Source organism: Rattus norvegicus, chromosome 1 (genome assembly GCF_036323735.1).
Source record: "Rattus norvegicus strain BN/NHsdMcwi chromosome 1, GRCr8, whole genome shotgun sequence".
Taxonomy (NCBI): domain Eukaryota; kingdom Metazoa; phylum Chordata; class Mammalia; order Rodentia; family Muridae; genus Rattus; species Rattus norvegicus.
In genome coordinates this window covers 33,182,503-33,190,559 of record NC_086019.1, presented here as the reverse complement: position 1 = coordinate 33,190,559, position 8,057 = coordinate 33,182,503, and positions in this window count along the sequence as shown.

Below are 8,057 nucleotides of genomic sequence, written 5' to 3'. Positions count from 1 at the left end.
ATGGTGTGGGTGACAAAAGACAGGTTTGCTATGACATTTCCTCCATAGAAATCCCCCTGACTCAAAGCAGAGCCTTTACAAACAGCAATGGAACATCTTATCATTATGGAGAAAGAACAGTCCTGTTAACCTAGTGCCACAGACAGAGCCCTGTGTGTGTGTGTGAGTGTGTGCGTGCATGCCATGGTGTGTACGTGTGTATGCACACATGCTTCTGTGTGTGTGTGTGTGTGCATGCCATGGTGTATGTGTATATGCACACATGCTTGTGTGTGTGCATGTGTGCATGCCATGGTGTGTGTGTGCATGTGTGCATGCCATGGTGTGTATGTGTATATGCACACATGCTTGTGTGTGTGTGTGCATGCCATGGAGTGTATGTGTATATGCACACATGCTTGTGTGTGTGTGTGTATGTGTGCATGCCATGGTGTGTATGTGTATATGCACACATGCTTGTGTGTGTGTGTGTGCATGCCATGATGTGTGTATGTGTGTGTGTGCATGTCATGGTGTGTTTGTGTGTGTGTGTGTGCACATGCCATGGTGTGTGTGTGCATGTGTGTATGCCATGGTGTGTATGTGTATATGCACACACATGTGTGTGTGTGTGTGTGTGTGTGTGGACTTCCATGTGTATGTACAAGAGCACAAAGACCAGAGGACAAATTCATTGTGATTTGAGGCAGGGTCTCTCCCTGAACTTTTAGCTCACAATTTGTCTAGTCTGTGACTCCTGGGAACCTCTTTCCCCACTTCTTAAAGCCAGTTTTAGGGGTAGGTACAACAACTCCTGGCGTGTTTAGTAGGTTCTTGAGTTCTGTGAACTCAGGGCCTCATTCTTGTGTGGCAAGATTTTACCCAGGGTCCTATCATTCTAACCAACGGAATCCCTCCTTAAGGAATGAACATGATAGGAAAATATCTTTGTGATAAAGAATTAAGGTTGAAAGAGTCAGGGAAAAAACTCTGAGAAACACCTGGCAGGCAAAAAGAAATGAAAGCAGGAACATGACCAGGTGAGTCTCCCTCAGTGAGGGCTGCCTCGTGAAGCAGAGTCAAGACTGCCATCTTAAAACAGAATCAAGATACACTGACAGAAATTATCAAATATTAATTCAAGAGAGAAAATGACAAATGCTCTGCCCTCCCACAGGCTCAGAAAAAAATGTGGATTTAACTTGGCTTACAAATTGGTAAAAATATAAATAAATAAAAACAAAAACCACTACAGATACAAATAATATGGAATCCACAAAATGAAATATTTGAATACATGCTTCCAAACTAGCCAAAAGTAAAGGGAAAGAGAGAGAGAGAGAGAGAGAGAGAGAGAGAGAGAGAGAGAGAGAGAACAAACATATGGGCGTGTGCATAAGAAATTAACCCAAATAGAAACCAACCAAAATATAAACCTCAGTGCAAATATCAGTGCAAAATTATCCACAATAAAGTATCTCATTCACCAGGAAAATGCATCAATTCTAATCTTGTAATAGAAAATCAAAATATATAACAACAAAAAATTAAAAACTTAAAAAATTGAAATCTCAAGTAGTCTTAATTTGCATTCTCTTTATTGTTAAGGATGAGGAGCACATTTTTTTCTTCTTTTGTATCATGGCTATTTTCATATCTTCTCCGGAAAATTCTCTGTTTAGATCCATAACCCACTTCTTAATTGGGTCATTTGTTTCCTTGACTTTTTTCTTCCTTTTTCCTTATTTTGGGTATGAATCCTCTGTCGGGTGTCTGCTTTGTCAGCTGGCAAAGAATCTCTCACGTTACTTCTTACTAGATTCACAGCTTCTGGAACTGGACAGAAGCTTCTTCATTTTATAAGGTCCAAGTTGTCATTTGTTGGCCTGAATTTCTGGGCAAATGGAGTCTGGTTTGGAAGGTCCTTTCTTATACCTGTACCTTGTCAGGGCACCACCTGTGGTTTTTTTTTTTTTTCTAGCAGATTCATTGTTTCGAGTTTCAAATTGAGGTCTTTGCTCTGTTTGGATTTATTATTTTTACAGGATAATTTCATTTTTTGCATGCAGACCTCCAGTTTTTCAAACACTATTTGCTGAAGATGCTATCTTCTCTCCAGGGTATATACTTTGCCTTTTTGTCAAATGGCTGAAGCTGTGAGTGCTAGTGTGTGAGTCTTCACTTTTCCTACATGTCTGTTTTGTGCAGGTAACATTCTGTTTTTAATGCTATAGCTTTGCAATATATCTTAAGGTATAAAGTAGGTCCACTCTTGCGTCAGTGAGCATCTCATTGGTCTTAAGGCACACTCAACAGGAAAGAATTCGGGCCTCCTAGTAGACACCTGGTCAACTTTCCAGGGCTAATAATTTTATGGACATTAGGAACGATCTACCACCACCACTTCGCTGGACCAGCATAATCCCTCACCTAAAACCTACCTGTATACACACAGAGAATATAGTTATTAAACATCATCAAAGGAGCTTCTCTTTAGAGCAAGTGGAAGCTCCCACATTGATCCATAGTTATACACAAGCAGCGCGTCAGTACGGGGAGTCCCAGGAATATATCTACATCACTGCTCCTGCATCTACAGCTCAGGGAACATCACAGAGGAGGGGTGGAAAGGGTTAGAGCCGGAGGACCTGGAAGTCGCCTGTGAAACGGTCTGTGCGAGACACAGCTACATGAGCAAGACCATGACAATGTTAATATCACTAGACATGCCAAGGGGAAGGGGGACATTTTCTCCAGGTCCCAGCCCCAGACAAATTGTTATGAGCAACTATTCACTGCTGAGAGAAGAATTAACCTCTCCTAGTGATGAAACCCATGACTGGCTATCCAGTGCAGAGTACTCAGCCCTGAAACCATATAAAAGACAAATAATACAAATGGACTCAAGTCATCTGTGTTTGCACACACACATAGGCACATGCACACATGTTCATGTGTGTGTGCACATACATACTTGTGCATAACAATTAGAACAGAAGAAAAAGAGTGAGGGAGTGACGCATGAAGTAATTTACAAGGAAGGTATGTAGGAAGGACCGAGGGAGGAGAAGAGGAAAGAAGAAATTGTAATTCTATTTTCAATTAAATCTGCATATTTAAAAACTTGAAATAACTACCCTGATTATTATAGGATATATCACCTGCCAAAATTGAGAGAGAGCAAACTGAAACTGACCAAAAAGTAAGTTAGCACACCCATTAGCCACAAATTATGGAAGACAGCATTCCTGGAGAAATGGATTTTACATCATCTTATAGAGAATGATAGCTTTTGGTCACAGTAGCAGTGTGACCCTGGGTCTCAGCAGACCTTGGGCTGGAAACAGAGCCCAGAAATGTCCTACCTAGTCATGCTCATAAGCGTGACTGACGCCCTCCATTTTCAGTCAGAGTCAGATGCTGGTGCAAGGAAACTACAGCCAAGATCAGTCACACAGAATTAAGGATGAAACCTTTGTAAACATTTGTATGACTTACTACAGGGAAGACAGTTTTAATATGAGACTCTCGCCTCTCCCAGAGAAAGATATATATTAATTGGCTCACATTAGAATAAGTAGCTTCTCAAAAGTTCTATAGAGAAATTGGGGATAGGAGCCCCTAATATGGCAGATGTCTGCAGTGCATACAAGGAACATAGGGACTGGAATAAGCGCATCAGGTAGAGCGCTCCATCCTCAGCACTGCATGGGTCTGGTGTGAGGTTTCAGGTCTGGGACCCTAGAACTAGGAGGGTACAGAAGTTCAAAGTCATCTTTAGCTGTATGAGGCACTGTGCCAAAACGTGGAGCCTCCCATCTTAAATTTTATATGGTATGTTTTGTCTTAATGTACTTAAGGAAATAATAACTTAAAAGGAAAATCATCAAAATGTATGAAGAGGGAGTTTAAATATGAAGGACAATAACAACAAAACAAATTGCTAGAGGACACTCAACTTTAGAGAAACACACAGTAGGCCCTCAAGGAAAATAAGTCATGATCTTCATACCATTATAGCCAGCCTGTCCAACAATAACTACAGTGTCAGCGATGACCATGAAATGTCAGATAGACTCTAACAAACACCAACTAAGTGAATCCTCAGTACATTCTCAAATACACAGGACCAACAACCCAACAGGCTCCAGAGGCACATTCTGTGAGGAGGGCCATATTTTCCTCCTAGGCCAACCTTCAGGTTCCCGGGAAGGTCCCTTCTGTGATGTTCTGGTCCATTGCATTTAGATAAATATGTCCTTCCCCCACACAGTCTATCTCCTTTCTGGCCAGGAGACAGTTGAAAGATATTTGAGGGAAGACGAGAGACTTACCCAGACTAGAGCATATTGTTCCGGGACATCTTCAGGTCTGTAAACCTCATGACATTTGGTTAGAATGATTTCCAAGGGGCCCAAGCAGAGATCATGAAATGGGTTTGAAAATCCTGCAAGGTGCATGGGGCCGACTATTTATAGGGAGGATACAGTCCGTTCCGGCAAGTGCAGTGACAGTACTGGGCTAATCTCCCTGCCCTGTACTTCTCTCTGTGACCCGAGGGCTTGTGCTAGAAATCTATTAAAAGAGTTCCTGATAATAAAAAAAAAGTTGACATTTCACTTGGTTAAATTGAAACCCAGCCTCAGTTTCTGATGGCCTGGGATTTACAGAGAAGTGCTTCAGCTGAGCTGGCGGATGTCGGGTCTCACTCTGCAGACTGATCCTCCTGTAGGTATCCCTGGGGCTGCAGGCTGGGCATCACCCACCCAACTACAGAGTGCACACTGGGCAGTGCCCAGGCTACCGAGGAGACCAGTTTCCTCGGATATAGAGCAGCAGCAGACCGACAGTCAGCTCACCCAGAACAGCGTGTTGGACACACTCAGGCCTATACCAGTCTTCCTGGTACTGGGAGGCATTTGGGTGGCACATGTGACCCTGTGCGTTTTGTGTGAAAGTGGGTTTTACACTGAGCAGTGATCATCACTAAAGCAGACAGGAAAACTTCTAGAAATCGCACATCTTGGAAGCACCCAGTCATCGTGGAGTGGTGTGCTTCTTTGCTTTTTGTGTTCTGTGCAGACTCATTTCATTTTGCCAAAAGAAAGGAGGCCCTGGTAGTTTTACTTCATAGGATGCAAGACCATCGAGCCCTGCCTCCTTCTGTCTTGTTGTGAAAATGGCTGTCGTGATACAAACACCGCAGGTGGATGTAAAGTCGATGCAGAATCTGAGCTTTCATGCCCCTGCAGGGGTCTTCAGGACATAGCTGCCTTACAGGATAACTCCATTCCGGCATAATCCCTGAGCACTGGGAGAGATGTCTGATGGAAATACTCACTTTGCTGTGCTGGGGTGTGGTGTACTGTAGTGCGGTGGTGGCAGTGGTGGTGGTGGTGGCGGTATGTGTGTGTGTGTGTGTTGCATATCTCTGTGCAAGTATGTATCTGTATGCCAGTGTTCCTGTGAGTCTGTGTATGTTTAAGCTATATAAGAAGTAGAGTTTTCAAAACTCAATCTAAAAGTTACAGTCTTAAGAATTTTGAGGGTTTTTTTTTTCCTAGATTTTTCTGACTGACTGAATGCTCCTCTTAGCTTCAGTGTTCTGAGCCTCAATTTCTGGCTTCAAACACTTTAGTTAGGTCACCCACCAGCCTCCTTCACCCAAGGAAACAGCCTAGGTGAGCTGTGGATGGAGGGAGAGGGAGAAGCAGATCTATAATATTCCCATCTCCCAGGGCGACGATGAACAACAACTGTCATGGTTTGAATTGGAACTCTGTGCACAGACTTGTGCTTTGACACGGGATCCCCAGTTTGTGGTTTTAGGAGATTGGAGCTAAAAGGCAGATCTTAGTCACTGAAGGTAATACTCACTCTTGATTCTGGCTCCATAGTCTTGCTTACTGTTACCACCATGTGAACAGCTACCCCAGTCCATGCAGTATCCAGTACAGACAAAGCCTCACTACCGTGCCTTCCCACCAGGGTGGACTGAGATCCCTGGGAAATCCCTTTCCTCTCTTCACATTGTTTCTGTTGGGTGTGTGGGGTCATGATGATGGTAAGGTTGGTACCCCACACTAGCTCAACGACGTGTGTCAGGGCAGACCCCAGAGCCATGTGAGTGCCCTACACATGCCGCTGCACTATGTGACAGTTTCCAATTCTAATTTGTTTCCACATTATTTGATGCATATGGGTCTTTGGTGGCCTGGATGTGTGGGTGCCATGCGTATGCATTCCTTACAGAGGCCAGAAGAGAGTACTGGATCCCCAGGAACTGGAGTTTCAAAAGTTGTATCTGCCATACGGGTGCTGAGAATCAAATGCTGACCTATCTCTTCAACCCCTACTTCAGAGAGAGAGAATCTCCAGAAATATGAGGTTTTATGCCTCATTACCAGTGTGGAAATCTAGGACAAAAGTAGAAATGACAACTACTAGTGTCACCTTATGATTATATGGACACTTTGGCCCTGGTCAGATCTCAGTCTCACAGGACCTTGAGAAACTCTACTAGACAACATTGCAGTTAAACTGGAATCACTCTCCAAAGCACGAACTTTAAAAATGAGTATCTTTTACAAACTAAAGTAAGCCTAAAATATCTCCCGTCCTGCCAGAATTAACTTGGAAAATAAATCGGTTATGAAGATCCCAAGATTGTGCCTGAGCTTCTCAGAGTTGCCCATACAGGGAAAGAAAATAACATTAGAAAAGAAAACTAACACAAGCTCCATGAAAGCATTGAAATTCAAAATCCCTTCCCTGCCCTCCACCCTGCAAGTGGGACATCTATTGACTCTCACTTTCTAGCAACAGACTTGACTCCAATTAAAAACTCATCAGCCTGCCACCTACAATGCACTCAGACTCCTGGCTCTCAGATGAACTCTCCATTGGAAGGAAGCAGCAGGAAGGAAAGGTAGCTGGATGTTCATGCCATCCCCTGATGTGGCAGCACATGCTGATATCCTCAGACATTGCTGGAAGGAGAGCAGGGCTCAGCCCTATATGTAAAAATGAGGTCCTCTCTTCTCTATCCTCAGCAGAGTACACAGCCTTGGCATGCAAGAGGCTTAGGGTCTTTTCAGAAAACCTCACCACGATGTTTAGTAACTCTGAGTCAACAGAGCCTCTGGAGCTTCCTGCTCAGAGGTGTTGACTCACCAGCATACAGTCATCATGTGCTACGTTGTTCTGCCTGTCTGTGTGGGTTTGGAACACCCCTGTACCTTCATACATCAAAAGAGACTGTCTAAACAATTGCATAGGTAGCTTCATAAAATCTGATTGTCTGTGCCCTTGTGAGTCTTCAGGAAGTTGAGCATGTGTAGCATTTAGTATTCAATCCTACAGACAGGAAAATAGAGATTCAGAGGGGGTAGTAACCTGTCTCATCAGAGTGATGGGTCTGGGTTCAGAGAGTCTAGCTGGCTCTTCAGCCAATAAAGGCCCTTTTCCTCAGACTGTTCCTCTCAGGACAAAATCCAATCTCTAGCATCTTCCTTAAGTATATTTTAAGTCTCATAACTGCCAACTGCTTGACCAGCAGGTCTGGCTCTCAGCTAGCTCTCATTTCACATCCCTGTTCTTGAAGAGAACAGACTCCAAGTACCTGGGTCATGGGCTCAGTCACATTTCTGGAAACATTTGAAAGCCACAGAGGCCTCTCCCCTCAGCTCCCTCAATGTATTTATTGAACGTTTATGGGAGAGAATAGTGTCTTTTCTGTCAGAGAGTTAGGATGATACTCAGAGAACCACCCCCAAAGCAAGCAGTGAATCTGTAAAGGCCAACCCTGTCCCACACCAGGACTCAAGACCCAACCTGCACATAACATGTGGGGGGTCTTTTGAAGCCACACTATGAGGAAATTCCAGGAAATGAAACAATAAAAACGTAGAGTCTAGCATGTGCCAGTGCTAAACTCTGTAACCAAATCAAAGCTTGGCCCCAGGATCTTGGCATCTTCCCAGGCCCGTGAGAAGCATCTATCCTTCCTGACCTCATTGGTCAAGTAAGTCCTAAATGGCTTCCAGAAGAATGAAATTGATGTGCCTCAAACCTAAAAC